Source organism: Somniosus microcephalus, unplaced genomic scaffold (assembly GCF_052327205.1).
Source record: "Somniosus microcephalus isolate GS21.2 unplaced genomic scaffold, FLI_Smic_1.0 scaffold325, whole genome shotgun sequence".
Classification (NCBI taxonomy): Eukaryota; Metazoa; Chordata; class Chondrichthyes; order Squaliformes; family Somniosidae; genus Somniosus; species Somniosus microcephalus.
In genome coordinates, this window is record NW_028225512.1 from 51,440 (window position 1) to 70,858 (window position 19,419).

The following is a 19,419-nucleotide window of genomic DNA, read 5'->3' on the forward strand; positions in this document are numbered from 1 at the left end:
CACCCAAATACATTGCACCACTATCACTGACACACTTCACTCAAACACATTGCACCACACTCAATGACACACTTCACCCAAACACATAGCACCACACTCAATGACACACTTCACCCAAACACATAGCACCACACTCACTGAGATATATCACCCAAACACATTGCTCCACACTCACTTACTCACTTCACCCAAATACATTGCACCACACTCACTGACAGACTTCACCCAAAAACATTGCTCCACACTCACTGACACACTTCACCCAAACACATTGCACCACAATCACTGACACACTTCACCCAAACACACTGCACCACAATCACTGACACACTTCACCCAAACACATTGCACCACACTCACTGACACACTTCACCCAAATACATTGCACCACAATCACTGACAAACTTCACCCAAACACATTGCACCAGACTCACTGACACACTTCACCCAAACACATTGCACCACACTCACTGACACACTTCACCCAAATACATTGCATCCACTCACTGAAACACATCACCCAAACACATTACACCACACTCACTGACACACTTCACACAAACACATTGCACCACACTCACTGACACACTTCACACAAACACATTGCACCACACTCACTGACACACTTCACCCAAAAACATTGCACCACACTCACTGACACACTTCACCCAAACACATTGCACCACAATCACTGACACACTTCACCCAAACACACTGCACCACAATCACTGACACACTTCACCCAAACACATTGCACCAGACTCACTGACACACTTCACCCAAACACATTGCACCAGACTCACTGACACACTTCACCCAAACACATTGCACCAGACTCACTGACACACTTCACCCAAACACATTGCACCACACTCACTGACACACTTCACCCAAATACATTGCACCCACTCACTGAAACACATCACCCAAACACATTACACCACACTCACTGACACACTTCACCCAAACACATTGCACCACACTCACTGACACACTTCACACAAACACATTGCACCACACTCACTGACAAACTTCACCTAAACACATTGCACCACACTCACTGACACACTTCACCCAATACACATTGCACCACACTCACTGACACACTTCACCCAAATACATTGCACCACACTCACTGACACACTTCACCCAAACACATTGCAACACACACACTGACACACTTCAGCCAAACAGATTGCACCCCACTCACTGACACACTTCACCCAAATACATTGCATCACTCTCACTGACACACTTCACCCAAACACATTGCGCCACACTCACTGACACACTTCACCCAAACACATTGCATCACACTCACTGACATATATCACCCAAACACATTGCTCCACACTCACTTCCTCACTTCACCCAAATACATTGCACCACACTCACTGACACACTTCACCCAAAAACGTTGCTCCACACTCACTGACACACATCACCCAAACACATTGCACCACACTCACTGACACACATTACCTCAACACATTGCAGCACACTCACTGACACACTTCACCCAAACACATTGCTCCACACTCACTGACACACATTACCTAAACACATTGCAGCACACTCACTGACACACTTCACCCAAACGCATTGCACCACACTCACTGACACACTTCACCCAAACACATTGCACCACACTCACTGACAAACAATTCACCCAAACACATTGCACCACACTCACTGACACACTTCACCCAAACACATTGCACCACACTCACTGATACACTTCACCCAAACACATTGCACCACACTAACTGACACACATCACCCAAAAACATTGCTCCACACTCACTGACACACTTCACCCAAACACATTGCACCACACTCACTTAAAATACAATTCACCCAAACACATTGCACCACACTCACTGACACACTTCACCCAAACACATTGCACCACACTCACTGACACACATTACCCAAACACATTGCACCTCACTCACTGTCACACTTCACCCAAACACATTGCACCACACTCACTGACACACTTCACCCAAACACATTGCACCACACTCACTGACAAACAATTCACCCAAACACTTTACACCACACTCACTGACACACTTCACCCAATACACATTGCACCACACTCACTGACACACTTCACCCAAACACATTGCACCACACTCACTGACACACTTCACCCAAATACATTGCACCACACTCACTGACACACATCACCCAAACACATTGCACCACACTCACTGACACACTTCACCCAAATATATTGCACCACACTCACTGACACACTTCACCCAAACACATTGCACCACACTCACTGTCTCCCTTCACCCAAATACATTGCACCACACTCACTGACACACATCACCCAAACACATTGCACCACACTCACTGACACACTTCACCCAAATATATTGCACCACACTCACTGACACACTTCACCCAAACACATTGCACCACACTCACTGTCTCCCTTCACCCAAACACATTGCACCACACTCACTGACAAACAATTCACCCAAACACATTGCACCACACTCACTGACACACTTCACCCAAACACATTGCACCACACTCACTGGCACACATTACCCAAACACATTGCACCACAGTCACTGGGCTGGATTTTGCTACGGGGGCGGGTTGGGGTCGTGTTCCCCACATTTCGTGTTTCCCACACGAATCCTGAACGATGTGGGAAATTGATGCAATTTTGATTTTATAGCCCAATTGATTCCCCACATGTGGGAACCCCTAGCCGGAGAGCTTTTCAGGTGGGAAGCTCGCCTTTGATGACATCATCACTGCTGCTTCATTTAAGGGCTTCCACAAGCCTTGCTCACTTCAGCAGACTGCCAAGCTTCTGGCCCTGGCAGCTGCTGCTACCATCATCAATCATGGCGGCACATCGGAGTAAGGCATCCCCCAGATTTGACGAGGCAGCCCTCCAGGCATTGGTGGAGGGAGCGACAGAGAGCAGGGAGGTGCTCTTCCCCTCCTCGGGGAGGAAGAAGCCACCCCAGCAAACCAAGGCTGTGTGGCTGAGGGTGGCAGAGCAGGTGAACGCCAGCTCGAATACCAGCAGAACATGGATTCAGTGTCGGAAACGCTTCCATGACCTTCTGCGCACTGGAAAAGTGAGTATGATGTTCCCATCACTCTTAATCTGATCCCCATTGCCTTTCCTCACCAGCTCTCAGCTTTACCAATCTCTTCCTCCACATCCCACTTGACACTGACATCCATGCACCCTTTCCCACTCCCTCTCTCTCTATGGTCACATTCACCTAACTAATGGACTATGCAGCCCTCACACTCCCTATCACTGTCATGCTATGAAAACAACTTACATCACATTGGGAGGGCCCTTGGTCTTGCCATCTCACTCCATCTTTCTCTCCTTCTAAGCATCTATGCCATCGATTCTCTACACTCACTCCTTCATTCTCGTGCAAACTCCACTTGTCTCCCCCATTGCAGCAAAAGAGAGCTCACAACCGAAAAGAGCGAGCCAGGACAGGGGGAGGGGCAGCCTCCTTAGCCCAGCTGACCCCATGGGAGGAGGCGATCCTGGAGATCGTCGGCATCCAGGACGACACACAAGTGGGGGACGGAGAGACCGGTGCAGCAGAGCAAGATGGTGACAGAAGAGTTTTCCAACTCTCTCAATTGCATTGCATGACTCGCTGATAATGACTTGGATGCTCTAGCAGATGGACCTCTGATCATCTGCAATAAGCACTGTGCAGGTAACCCTGGCCTCTCATCTCTGACACTTTCCTTTACTCCCCCACAGGACCATCGCAAGCTCCCGTCTCCAGGATGCAGGAGGAGGTTCAGCCTCAGCATCCAGACTCCTCAGAGGAAGCTGCAACCTCTGAGGGCGCAGCGTCAGCAGAAGGCAACGCACCCAGCACCAGCGCAGACACTCACACCTCGGTGGGACCTTCGGGACATAGAGTAGTGTTGTCACCTGGTGTATCACAGCTCACAAGTGAGCCTCAGCAGATGGTGGAGACAGGGACAGCAGTGGAGAGTCCTAGTCGGAGGGCGCAGCACTCTCCCAGCTCGGCTCAGCTGCATGTCGACCCTCTGCCTCTGGGTCCATCCACAGTATCAGTGGTGATGGCACTCCAGGAAAATATGCAGGAGTCTCTGGCAGGTTTTGTCTCCAGGGTTGCTGCGAGTGTAGAGCGAATAGAGGAGTCCGTCGCTAACATGAGCAGAGCCTTTGTGGAGTCATTGGCGCATCAACGCATTACCACGGAAAGGATGGCAACCTCGGTGGAAAGGCTGGCTACGGCCATGGAGGAGATAAGTCGCGCGAGTGTTGAAAACATGGTGAGTTTTCAGACTAGACTGACATCTCTGGAGGAGCGATGGGCAGCTATTGAACAGAGAAACCAGACCTTCATGGCAGTCCCTCTGAGAAGGACTGCCAGTCCCGACACGGGTCCCCATGGCTCCCCTGATGTGCAGCAAGGTGCTCTCTCGCCACTTGCAAGCGCTGAGGGGGACCTGACCCATGAGAGGGATGATGGTGGCAGAGAACAAGGAGGTGGGGGCTCCTCTCCAAGCACTCAAACTTCCATGCCACTGACAAGTCCTCGGTCAGAGCCCCACCTGAGTCAGCACCCAAGTGAGATCGGCGTCTCAACCCCTGCACAGCCGCAGGAGCAGCAGACTGTTGCGCAGCCCTTACAGGCTCGCAACCCCAGAGGACGCCCGCCAAAGGTGTCCAGACAGGAGCAGCAAGGAAGTGAGCACGGGGCCTCCACATCTGCTAATGCCACTGGGGAACCACTACGTAGGAGCACGCGTAAGAGAAAGAAACTGCACAAATAGTCACAAGGGTAGTCACTTGGGTGGAATTTAATGTGTTATGGTTGAAAGCCATCAGAATAATGGTAATAAATCATCTGTTGGCTACTGCTGTAGTTGTGGCGTGTGTCATTTCGCGAATGGGACTTTCACTTTGAGGTCAGTATGGTGGTCACATCGCTAGAAGTCAGCTGGTTCCTGGCTATTGTCAGTGCTCAGGTAAAAGGATGCGAGGCAATAGTCCCTCATGGGTGAGGCTCAGCAAATCTGCCCAATATGAGCGCGTTCCTTGCATGCCGGCCACCAATGTTCTCGCGCACTGCTGCCGCTGGTTGATGAGCCTCTGCAAGATGTTCGTCTTCGCTCTCCTCCTCCCCCTCCTCCTCCTCCTCATCTGAGGAGGATATGTCAGGAGCCACTTGGTCCTCGGCCATCTGCAAGCCACGACGCTGTGCCATGTTGTGAAGCACACAGCAAACCACGACGATTCTGGAGACCCTGGCTGCTGAGTATTGCAGGGCTCCACCTGATCTATCCAGGCATCTGAAGCACATCTTCAGCAGACCAATGGTCTGCTCGATCATGGCTCTGGTGGAAAGGTGGCTGGAGTTGTAGCTCTCCTCAGCTGCGTTGGCTGGCCTCCTCAGCGGCATCAATAGCCACGTCCTCAAGGGATAGCCCTTGTCTCCAAGTAGCCATCCGTTAAGTTGGTGTGGCGGACTGAATAGTGGAGGCACAGTAGACTGGCGCAGTATGAAGGAGTCATGGCAACTGCCAGGGTACTTGGCACAAACATGCAAAATCTCCTTCTTGTGGTCACACACCAGCTGAACATTGAGGGAGTGGAAGCCCTTGCCGTTGACAAAAATACCAGGATTGCGATGGGGAGCCTTAAGGGCCACATGTGTGCAATCAACGATGCCCTGCACCCTTGGAAAGCCTGCCAGATTAGCAAATCCAACCGCTCTCGCCATGACACTTGCTCGATCCTTGGTGAAATGGATGTGATTGTGCGCGATGGCAAAGAGGGCATCGGTTACCCGCTTGATGCAGGTGTGTGCGACCGCCTGGGAGATGCCGCTGATGTCTGCTGCTGATCCCTGGAATGAGCCTGAGGCAAAAAAGTTGAGTGCGATGGTGACTTTGACGGCCACTGATAAGGGGTGTCCAGCTGCTCCTCTGGGCTCCAGGTCTTGCTGCAGCATTGCGCAGATGTCAGCCACTATCTCTCGCGAAAGTCGGAGCCGCCTTTGGCACTGCTGCTCAGGCATGTTGAGGTAGCTGACCCTGCGTCTGTAGACCCTGTTTGGGGGGTATCTCCTGCGCCGACGGCCTTCCATGCGCTGGCCCCTTCTGGCCTGTGCATCCTCAGGTGGGGCAGCAGCAGCTTGGCGCAACTGTTGTTGCTGCTGCTGTTGGGCGGCCTCATGTAATATCCAGAAGGGCAGGACAAAAATGGCTCCCATGCTTCTGGTAGATGCCTCAGTTGAGGAAGCGCTCAGTGAAGGTGGCGAAAGGGGTTTCCCAGGAGGTCACACTGGAGATGGTTGTCAGGCTGCAAACTTCCAGAGCTGTGGGTATGCCTTCTGAAAGATCCCCCAGACCTGAGAGAGCAAAGTTATGCCACCTGCAAATAAAGCCTGTTCAAATCTGCCATTTAATGGTTGAGCTGCAGCTGCTACTCCGCAAGCCAGTTGTGCTCCCGCCACGTTTCAGATGTGTGTTTCCCACCAGGCGTGTTTCACGTGGGAAAACGATTAAACTTGCAACTGGTTAGGAAATTGGGATTATAGAGCCAATTGAGGGCCTGTTAAAGGCATTAAGGGCCTATCCCGCCTCCTGGAGGCAGGACGGAGTCGGGACCAGCAGACACGAATTTAGGAAAATTGCGTGGAGGCGGGATGGAGGCGGGTTTGGGCCCGCACGCCAGTTTCGCGATTTTTATCCCCCACACGCCTCCAATCCCGCATCCCCGGCCCTAGCAAAATCCAGCCCATAGTTTCAGGTTGATAACCTTTTATCAGAACTATTAAAAGTTGGAAATGTAACAGGTTTTAAGCAAGTACATTGGCAGGGAAAGGAGATGGACCATGTAAAGGTGAGTTCTCAAAGGGTTGTAGACCCGAAGGAGGTTAACAGTTAAGTGAACATAATCACCTGGCAAAATCTGCATTCATTCAGCCGTTTTGCCCATTATTTCTGTAAATTAGCAGTTCCATCTCACTCACCAAGTTCCCGTTTTAGAAGTGCTTAGGCTCACTCGGTTCCCTCCACACTCTGTTCCCTCCTCACTCTGTTCCAACCTCACCCCTTTCCCACATCACTCTGTTCCCACTTCACTACGTTCCCTCCTCACTCTATTCCCACCTCACGCTGCTCCCTCCTCACTCGATTCCCATATCACTCTGTTCGCATTTTACTCCATTCCCACCTCCCTATGTTCCCACATCACTCTGTTCCCATGTCACTGCATTCCCAACTCACTACGTTCCCACATCACTCCGTCCACACCTCACTCCATTCCCTCCTCACTCTGTTCCCATGTTTCTCCATTCCCACCTCACTCCATTCCCTCCTCACTCCGTTCCCTCCTCACTCCATTCTCACATCACTCTATTCCCTCCTCACTCCATTCCCACATCACTCCATTCCCACCTCACTCCGTTCCCTCCTCACTCCATTCTCACATCACTCCATTCCCTCCTCACTCCATTCCTTCCTCACTCCATTCCCACCTCACTCCATTCCCTCCTCACTCCATTCCCACCTCACTCCATTCCCTCCTCACTCCATTCCCACCTCACTCCAATCCATCCTCACTCCATTCCCACATCACTCTCTTCCCGATTCACTACATTCCCTCCTCACTCCATTCCCACCTCACTCCATTCCTACCTCACTCTGTTCCCTCCTCACTCCATTCCCTCCTCATTCTGTTCCCACATCACTCCGTTCCCACCTCACTCTGTTCCCAACTCACTCCATTCCCACCTCACTCTGTTCCATCCTCACTCCATTCCCTCCTCAATCCATTCCCTCCTCACTCCATTCCCAGCTCACTCCATTTCATCCCCACTCTGTTCCCACCTCACTCCATTCCCACCACACTCCGTTCTATCCTCAATCCATTCCCTCCTCACTCCGTTTCATCATCACTCCATTCCCAACTCCCTCCATTTCATCCTCACACCATTCCCAACTCACTCCGTTCCATCCTCACTCTGTTCCCTCCTCACTCCATTCCCTCCTCACTCCATTCCCTCCTCACACTGTTCCTTCCTCACTCCATTCCCACCTCACTCCATTCTCACATCACTCCATTCCCTCCTCACTCCATTCCTTCCTCACTCCATTCACAGCTCATTCCATTATCCACTCTTCCCTCTTCAATCCATTCACTCCTCGCTCCATTCCCTCCTCACTCCATTCCCTCCTCACTCCATTATCACCTCACTCCATTCTCACATCGCTCCTTTCCCTCCTCACTCCATTCCCTCCTCACTCTGTTCCCACCTCACTCTGTTCCATCCTCACTCCATTCCATCCTCACTCCGTTCCCTCCTTACTGTATTCCCACCTCACTCCATTCCATCCTCACTCCATTCCCTCCTCACTCCATTCCCAAATCACTCCATTCTCAACTCACTCTGTTCCATCCTCACTCCATTCCCAGCTCACTCCATTCCACCCTCACTCCATTCAGTCCTCACTCCATTCCCACCTCACTCTGCTTCATCCTCACTCCATTCACAACTCACTCTGTTACATCCTCACTCCATTCCCACCTCACTCCATTCCCACATCACTCTGTTCCATCCTCACTCCATTCCCAGCTCACTCCATTCCACCCTCACTCCGTTCAGTCCTCACTCCATTCCCACTTCACTCTGCTTCATCCTCACTCCATTCACAACTCACTCTGTTACATCCTCACTCCATTCCCACCTCACTCCATTCCCACCTCACTCTGTTCCATCCTCACTCCATTCCCAGCTCACTCCATTCCACCCTCACTCCGTTCAGTCCTCACTCCATTCCCACCTCACTCTGCTTCATCCTCACTCCATTCACAACTCACTCTGCTTCATCCTCACTCCATTCACAAATCACTCTGTTACATCCTCACTCCATTCCTTCCAAACTCCATTCCCTCCTCACTCCATTCTCACCTCACTCCTTTCCCACCTCACTCCTTTCCCACCTCACACTTTTCCAACTCACAGCATTCCATCTTAACTCTCTTCCCACCTCACTCCATTCCCACCTCACTCCATTCCTACCTCACTCTGTTCCCTCCTCACTCCATTCCCTCCTCAATCCATTCCCTCCTCACTCCATTCCCACCTCACTCTGTTCCATCCTCACTCCATTCCCTCCTCAATCCATTCCCTCCTCACTCCATTCCCAGCTCACTCCATTTCATCCTCACTCTGTTCCCACCTCACTCCATTCCCACCTCACTCTGTTCCATCCTCAATCCATTCCCTCCTCACTCCGTTCCCAACTCACTCTGTTCCCACCTCACTCCGTTTCATCACCACTCTATTCCCAACTCACTACATTTCATCCTCACACCATTCCCAACTCACTCTGTTCCATCCTCACTCTGTTCCCTCCTCACTCCATTCCCTCCACACTCCATTCCCTCCTCACTCTGTTCCTTCCTCACTCCATTCCCTCCTCACTCCATTCCTTCCTCACTCCATTCTCAGCTCATTCCATTATCCCCTCTTCCCTCTTCACTCCATTCACTCCTCACTACATTCCCTCCTCACTCCATTCCCTCCTCAATCCATTCCCACCTCTCTGTTCCATCCTCACTCCATTCCCTCCTCAATCCATTCACAGCTCACTCTATGTCATCCTCTCTCCTTTCCCACCTCAGTCCCTTCCCTCCTCACTCCATTCCCACCTCTCTCTAATCCCTCCTCACTCTGCTCCCACCTCACTCTGTTCCATCCTCACTCCATTCCATCCTCACTCTGTTCCAACCTGACTCTGTTAACTCCTCACTCCATTGCATCTTCACTCCATTCCCTCCTCACTCCATTCCCTCCTTACTGTATTCCCACCTCACTCCATTCCCTCCTCAATCCATTCCCAGCTCACTCCATTTCATCCTCACTCCATTCCCAAATCACTCCGTTCTCAACTCACTCTGCTCCATCCTCACTCTATTCCCAGCTCACTCCATTCCAACCTCACTCCGTTCAGTCCTCACTCCATTCCCACCTCACTCTGCTTCATCCTCACTCCATTCACAACTCACTCTGTTACATCCTCACTCCATTCCCACCTCACTCCATTCCCACATCACTCTGTTCCATCCTCACTCCATTCCCAGCTCACTCCATTCCACCCTCACTCCGTTCAGTCCTCACTCCATTCCCACTTCACTCTGCTTCATCCTCACTCCATTCACAACTCACTCTGTTACATCCTCACTCCATTCCCACCTCACTCTATTCCCACCTCACTCTGTTCCATCCTCACTCCATTCCCAGCTCACTCCATTCCACCCTCACTCCGTTCAGTCCTCACTCCATTCCCACCTCACTCTGCTTCATCCTCACTCCATTCACAACTCACTCTGCTTCATCCTCACTCCATTCACAAATCACTCTGTTACATCCTCACTCCATTCCTTCCACACTCCATTCCCTCCTCACTCCATTCTCACCTCACTCCTTTCCCACCTCACTCCTTTCCCACCTCACACTTTTCCAACTCACAGCATTCCATCTTAACTCTCTTCCCACCTCACTCCATTCCCACCTCACTCCATTCCTACCTCACTCTGTTCCCTCCTCACTCCATTCCCTCCTCAATCCATTCCCTCCTCACTCCATTCCCACCTCACTCTGTTCCATCCTCACTCCATTCCCTCCTCAATCCATTCCCTCCTCACTCCAATCCCAGCTCACTCCATTTCATCCTCACTCTGTTCCCACCTCACTCCATTCCCACCTCACTCTGTTCCATCCTCAATCCATTCCCTCCTCACTCCGTTCCCAACTCACTCTGTTCCCACCTCACTCCGTTTCATCACCACTCTATTCCCAACTCACTACATTTCATCCTCACACCATTCCCAACTCACTCTGTTCCATCCTCACTCTGTTCCCTCCTCACTCCATTCCCTCCACACTCCATTCCCTCCTCACTCTGTTCCTTCCTCACTCCATTCCCTCCTCACTCCATTCCTTCCTCACTCCATTCTCAGCTCATTCCATTATCCCCTCTTCCCTCTTCACTCCATTCACTCCTCACTACATTCCCTCCTCACTCCATTCCCTCCTCAATCCATTCCCACCTCTCTGTTCCATCCTCACTCCATTCCCTCCTCAATCCATTCACAGCTCACTCCATGTCATCCTCTCTCTTTCCCACCTCAGTCCCTTCCCTCCTCACTCCATTCCCACCTCTCTCTAATCCCTCCTCACTCTGCTCCCACCTCACTCTGTTCCATCCTCACTCCATTCCATCCTCACTCTGTTCCAACCTGACTCTGTTAACTCCTCACTCCATTGCATCTTCACTCCATTCCCTCCTCACTCCATTCCCTCCTTACTGTATTCCCACCTCACTCCATTCCCTCCTCAATCCATTCCCAGCTCACTCCATTTCATCCTCACTCCATTCCCAAATCACTCCGTTCTCAACTCACTCTGCTCCATCCTCACTCTATTCCCAGCTCACTCCATTCCACCCTCACTCCGTTCAGTCCTCACTCCATTCCCACCTCACTCTGCTTCATCCTCACTCCATTCACAACTCACTCTGTTACATCCTCACTCCATTCCCACCTCACTCCATTCCCACATCACTCTGTTCCATCCTCACTGCATTCCCAGCTCACTCCATTCCACCCTCACTCCGTTCAGTCCTCACTCCATTCCCACCTCACTCTGCTTCATCCTCACTCCATTCACAACTCACTCTGTTACATCCTCACTCCATTCCCTCCTCACTCCATTCCCACCTCACTCCTTTCCCACCTCACTCCTTTCCCACCTCACACCTTTCCCAACTCACACCATTCCATCTTAACTCTCTTCCCACCTCACTGCATTCCCACCTCACTCCATTCCCTCCTCAGTCCATTCCCTTCTCACTCTGTTCCCTTCTCACTCCGTTCCCAACTCACTCCTTTCCCACCTCACTCCATTCCCTCCACACTCCATTCCCACCTCAGTCCTTTCCCTCGTCACTCTGTTCCAAATCACTCCATTCCCAGCACACTCTGTTTCATCCTCACTCCATTCCCTCCTCACTCCATTCCCTCCTCACTCCATTCCCTCCTCACTCTGTTCCTTCCTCACTCCATTCCCACCTGATTCCATTCTCATATCACTTCATTCCCACCTGACTCCATTCCCTCCTCACTCCATTCCCTCCACACTCCATTCCCTCCTCACTCCATTCCCCCATCACTACATTCTTACATTCTCACATCACTCCTTTCCCTCCTCACTCCATTCCCTCATCACTCTGTTCCCACATCTCTGTTCCCTCCTCACTCTATCCCCTCCTCACTCCGTTCCTTCCTCACTCCATTCCCACTTGACTCCATTCTCACATCAATCCATTCCCAGCTCACTCCAATCCCTCATCACTCCATTCCCTCCTCACTCCATTCCCTCCTCACTCCATTCCTTCCTCACTCCATTTCCTCCTCACTCCATTCCCTCCACACTCCACTCCCTCCTCACTCCATTCCCCCTCACTACATTCTTACATCACTCCTTTCCCTCCTCACTCCATTCCCTCCACACTCCATTCCCTCCTCACTCCATTCCCCCCTCACTACATTCTCACATCACTCCTTTCCCTCCTCACTCCATTCCCTCATCACTCCATTCCCACCTCTCCGTTCCATCCTCACTCCATTCCCTCCTCACTCCATTCCCACCTCACTCCATTCCGTCCTCACTCTGTTCCCACCTTACTCTGTTCCCACCTCACCCCATTCCAACCTCACTCCATTCCCACCTCACTCCATTCCCTCCTCACTCCATTCCCACCTCACTCCATTCCCTCCTCATTGTTCCCTCCTCACTCCATTCCCACCTCACTCCATTCCCTCCTCATTGTTTTCCCTCCTCACTCCTTTCCAACCTCACTCTGCTCCCACTTCACTCCGCTCCCACCTCACTCCTTCCCTCCTCACTCCATTCACACCTCACTCCGTTCCCATCTCACTCTCTTCCCTCCTCATTCCATTCTGTCCACACTCCATTCCCACCTCAGTCCTTTCGCTCATCACTCCATTCCCACCTCACTCCTTTCCCACCTCACTCCTTTCCCAACTCACACCGTACAATCATCACTCTCTTCCCACCTCACTCCATTCCCTCCTCACTCTGTTCCCACATCACTCCATTCCCACCTCACTCCATTCCTTCCTCAGTCCATTCCCTTCTCACTCTGTTCCCTTCTCACTCTGTTTCCACCTCACTCCTTTCCCACCTCACTCCATTCCCTCCTCACTCCATTCCCACTTCTCTCCATTCCCTCCAAAGTCTGTTCCCTCCTCACTCTCTTGCAGCTTCACTCCATTAATTCCTTAATCTGTTCCCACCTCACCCAGTTCCCTCCTCACTCCATTCCCATCTCACTCTGTTCCTTCCTGACTCTGTTAACACCTCACTCCATCCCCTCCTCACTCCATTCCCTCCTTACACTATTCCCACCTCACTCAGTTCCATCTTTACTCTGTTCCCTCCTCACTCCCTTCCCACATCACTCCGTTCCATCCCTCCTCCCTCTTGTCCCTCCTCACTCTGTTCGCACCTCACTCCATTCCCTCCTCAATCCATTCCCAGCTCACTCCATTTCATCCTCACTCCATGCCCAACTCACTCCGTTCCCAACTCACTCCGTTCCCACCTCACTCCGTTCCCACCTCACTCCGTTTCATCATCACTCCATTCCCAACTCCCTCTATTTCATCCTCACACCATTCCCAACTCACTCTGTTCCATCCTCACTCTGTTCCCTCCTCACTCCATTCCCACCTCACTCCATTCTCACATCACTCCATTCCCTCCTCACTCCATTCCTTCCTCACTCCATTCTCAGCTCATTCCATTATCCCCTCTTCCCTCTTCACTCCATTCACTCCTCACTCCATTCCCTCCTCACTCCATTCCCTCCTCACTCCATTCCCACCTCTCTGTTCCATCCTCACTCCATTCCCTCCTCAATCCATTCACAGCTCACTCCATGTCATCCTCTCTCCTTTCCCACCTCAGTCCCTTCCCTCCTCACTCCATTACCACCTCTCTCTATTCCCTCCTCACTCTGCTCCCACCTCACTCTGTTCCATCCTCACTCCATTCCATCCTCACTCTGTTCCATCCTGACTCTGTTAACTCCTCCCTCCATTGCATCTTCACTCCATTCCCTCCTCACTCCATTCCCTCCTTACTGTCTTCCCACCTCACTCCATTCCATCCTCACTCCATTCCCTCCTCAATCCATTCCCAGCTCACTCCATTTCATCCTCACTCCATTCCCAAATCACTCCATTCTCAACTCACTCTGTTCCATCCTCACTCCATTCCCAGCTCACTCCATTCCACCCTCACTCCGTTCAGTCCTCACTCCAGTCCCACCTCACTCTGCTTCATCCTCATTCCATTCACAACTCACTCTGTTACATCCTCACTCCATTCCCTCCACACTCCATTCCCTCCTCACTCCCTTCCCACCTCACTCCTTTCCCACCTCACTCCTTTCCCACCTCACACCTTTCCCAACTCACACCATTCCATCTTAACTCTCTTCCCACCTCACTCCATTCCCACCTCACTCCATTCCCTCCTCAGTCCATTCCCTTCTCACTCTGTTCCCTTCTCATTCCATTCCCACCTCACTCCTTTCCCACCTCACTCCATTCCCTCCACACTCCATTCCCACCTCAGTCCTTTCCCTCATCACTCCATTCCCAACTCACTCCATTCCCACCTCACTCTGTTCCATCCTTGTGGTGATCATTCTTTATGTTTAGTAAGAAGTATTGTGATTGGTTGTTTGTTTCCTGCCTTGGGATATATGCTGTAATCTCATTGGTAGTTGATGTCATGTGATTTGTGGTGGCCATCTTAAATTCAGTTCTTTCCAGCCTTTAGTTGGGACTGTGTGTTGAAGATGTGCTACAGGATGTTTAAGTTAATAAAGCCTAGATTAGAAAGGCAAATCTATTCCTTATTACAATTTATTAACTTTATGTCAGAATGGAGTGATATCTTCAACCAGAACGATTCAATGCTGACCCTAATTCTGCAGGAGTGGATGATAAATGGAAACATTGGTATTGTACATTTAAAAACTTTTTGGGCGTGTTGGATCAAGAGTCTCTAAATAAGCTGAATATGCTGATCAACTACATTGCTCCGGATGTGTATAAGTATATTTTGGACTGTAAAACTTACGAATTGGCTATTTCTACATTGGAGAAGATTTTTGTTAAACCAAAGAATGAGTTATTTGCACGTCACCTTCTATCTGCCCGTAGGCAGCAGGTGGGAGAATCTTTGGATACTTATTTACAAGCAATTCGGTGCCTTAGTGTTAACTGTAATTATAAGGCCGTGACGGCTGAAGAATATAAGGAAGAATCGGTACGGGATGCTTTTATTAATGGATTACTGTCTAGATCAATTCGTCAGCGGTTGTTAGAAAATAAGACTTTGGATCTTAAGAGTGCTTTTGAGCAAGCTTCTACATTGGATGTGGCTCAGAGAAGTTCGGATTCTTATGTTCTTTTTAATCGGCCTGTGACTGTGGTTTCGGCAGTTCCGGATGAAAAGGAATTATGTGGACTTAATAGGAGTGGCTTACTAGATTCTGAAACAGTTTCTACTTCAGCAGCTGTTGCCTCTAGGATTCAGAAGTGTTATTTTTGTGGGAACGTCCGGCACCCTCGTCTGAAGTGTCCTGCTCGGGAGGCTGTGTGTAGTAAATGCGGCAAGAGAGGTCATTATGCACGTGTGTGTAAATCATCAGGTTCAATTACCTCCTCTGTGACTATTCAGCCTTTAGATAGGGCGTTTATTGCATCAGTTTCTGCTGCATTTGCTCATGGCCTAAACAAAGCTATAGTTACGGCCCAAGTTAATGGGTTGGAAGTGAAGGCCCTTATAGATACGGGCAGTACCGAGAGTTTTATAAGTCTTCAGTTTGCAAAGGAGAAGCATTTGATAATTTCGCCTGTTTCCTATCAGGTGTGTATGGCTCAGCCGACTCTCACTTCACAAGTAGCTGGTTGTTGCCTTGTGAAATTGATTCTTCTAGGTAATACGTATACTGATATACGCCTATCTGTTTTGCCTAATCTCTGTGCGGATATTTTGATTGGTCATGATGTGCTTCAGTTACACGAGTCTCTCAATCTTTCATTTGGCGGGACTAAGCCACCTTTATCTATTTGTGGATTAATCTCTTTATCCATTTCTCCATTATCACTTTTTTCCAATTTGATGCCGGATTGTAAGCCAATTGCTACCAAGTCAAGAAGGTATAGCAGTCAGGATAGAGAATTTATTAATTCTGAAGTTCAACGTCTCTTATTGGAAGGAATCATTGAACCTAGTTGTTCGCCTTGGTGGGCACAGGTAGTTGTCACGACTAACGAGAGACATAAGAAACGAATGGTGATAGACTATTCCCAAACTATTAATAGGTATACTCAATTAGATGCGTACCCTTTGCCTAAGATTGATGAGCTTATCAATAAAGTGTCTCAGTATAAGGTTTTTAGCACTATTGACCTAAAGAGTGCTTATCATCCGATTCCTATTGTTAAGAAGGATCAACCATATACGGCCTTTGAGGCTGGTGGAAAGCTGTATCAGTTTTGCCGAATACCATTTGGTGTTACTAATGGTGTTGCTTGTTTTCAACGGGCAATGGATGCTTTTATAAGTGATAACTCTCTCTCTGACACCTTTTCATACTTAGATGACATCACGGTGTGTGGCAAATCAAGGGTGGAGCATGATTCTAATTTAGAAAGATTCCTTCAAGCTGCGGAAAAAGTTGGTTTAACTTTCAATAAAGAGAAGTGTACCTTTTCGACCACTGAGGTAAATCTACTGGGGTACATTATCTCGGGAAACAAGATTAAACCAGACTCAGAACGTCTGTGACCATTGATTGATTTACCTTGTCCTACTAATTCTAAGGCTTTGCAACGAGTTGTTGGACTGTTTTCTTACTATTCTAATTGGATTCCAAATTTTTCACAGAAGATCCGGCCTCTTATTCGGGTTATGACATATTCTCTATCATGGGAGGCCAGGATGTGTTTTGATAATTTTAAAAAGGATATCCTTGGAGCAGTGGTGCATTCTATTGATGAGCAGGTTCCTTTTGTGATTGAGACGGACGCTTCTGATTTTGCAATTGGGGCTACTCTGAACCAAAATGGAAGACCTGTGGCCTTTTTCTCACGTACCTTGAACAATAGTGAAAAAAGGCATTCTTCAATAGAGAAAGAGACGTATGCAATAGTAGAAACACTGCGTAAATAGAGACATTATTTATTGGGGCGACATTTTACGTTGGTAACTGATCAAAAGTCTGTGTCCTTTATGTTTGATGTCAAACATTTTGGAAAGATTAAGAATGATAAAATAATGAGGTGGAGGATTGAGTTGGCATGTTACCATTTTGATATAGTTTATCGTCCGGGGAAGGATAATGTTGCTGCTGATGCGCTGTCGAGGGTTTATTGTTCTGTGATTCACGGAGATATGCTTATTAATCTTCACAATGCCTTATGCCATCCTGGGTTACGAGGATGATACACTTCGTACGCAGTAAGAATTTGCCCTTTTCAGTTGAAGACGTCAAGCGGATGACTTCATCATGTTCTATCTGTGCGCGGTGTAAACCGAATTTCTTTAAGCCTCAACGAGCTCATCTTATAAAGGCTACTTCTCCTTTTGAACGTTTGAGCGTCGATTTCAAGGGGCCTCTTCCTTCAACTACTCAAAACCGATATATATTTACTGTTGTGGATGAGTTTTCAAGGTTCCCTTTTGCTTTTCCTTGCACAGATGTATCAGCTGCTACAGTTATCAAATGTCTGACTCAACTTTTTGTCACCTTTGGGATGCCTGCGTATATCCATTCGGATCAGGGAAGTTCTTTTATGTCTTCCCAGTTGAAGGAATACCTTCAGAGTCGGGGAATTTCTACTAGCAGAACTACCCCGTATAATCCCCAGGGTAATGGACAGTGCGAACGATACAATGGGGTGATCTGGAAGGCAGTTATGTTGGCTTTGACATCCCGGAACCTTAAGAATACACAATGGGAAATGGTACTGCCTGATGCCTTGCATTCCATTAGATCATTGCTTTCAACGGCTACTAATGTGACCCCCCATGAAAGGCTCTTTAACTATCCGCGGAGATCTACTACGGGATATTCGGTACCTTCATGGCTTACTATGCAGGGACCTGTGCTGCTTCGACGCCGTTAGATTGTCAAAATATGATCCTTTAGTGGAGGAGGTGGAGCTGTTGGAGGCAAATTCCCAATATGCTCATATTCGATTCCAAGATGGGAAAGAAAGTACGGTTTCAATTAAAGACTTGGCTCCTTGTGGTGGCCAGCCCTCTTCTGAGGATATTAACAATAGTCATGATTCAGATAATGTGGATGTTGTTACAGATACTACGAATATTTCCAATCCGACTGCAGATAATTATACTTCTATTAGTCAGCCCTCGATGGATGTTCATGACCGTCCCAGTTTACCTCCTGATGGGATTTCTAATCCGGAAACCGTTGAAAATCGGGATATGGATAGCCTTCCTGCAGAAGATACTTCTGTGTCTCCTGGTGTGGGAGGGCAAGGAATTTCACCAAGGTTGATAAGGTCGACACGAACAAGATATCCGGTCGACCGATTGAAAATGGACTTTTAAATTGATAGTAATGTTTTAAAATTGTTGAAATATTATATTATATTGTTTTAGTTGAGAGATACTTAATACTTATGTGCAATGTTACTATTTGTTGTTGCTCACTTAGTATTGTGTCATGTTGAATAGTTTTATTTTGTCTGTGCATAGTTTTAGTTGTAAATAATTAATTATAAATTGTAAAGGTTATTTAGGTTGGAGTATATTTTAAAAGGAGGGGTGAATGTGGTGATTTTTCTTTATGATTAGTAAGAAGTATTGTGATTGGTTGTTTGTTTCCTGCCTTGGGATATATGCTGTAATCTCATTGGTAGTTGATGTCATGTGATTTGTGGTGGCCATCTTAAATTCAGTTCTTTCCAGCCTTTAGTTGGGACTGGGTGTTGAAGATGTGCTACAGGATGTTTAAGTTAATAAAGCCTAGATTAGAAAGGCAAATCTATTCCTTATTTCAATCCTCACGCCATTCACTCTGCAATCCATTCCCAGCACACTCTGCTTCATCCTCACTCCATTCCCTCCTCACTCCATTCCCTCCTCACTCCATTCCCTCCTCACTCTGTTCCTTCCTCACTCCATTCCCACCTGATTACATTCTCATATCACTTCATTCACACCTCACTCCATTCCCGCCTCACTCCATTCCATCCTCACTCCATTCCCACCTGACTCCATTCTAACATCACTC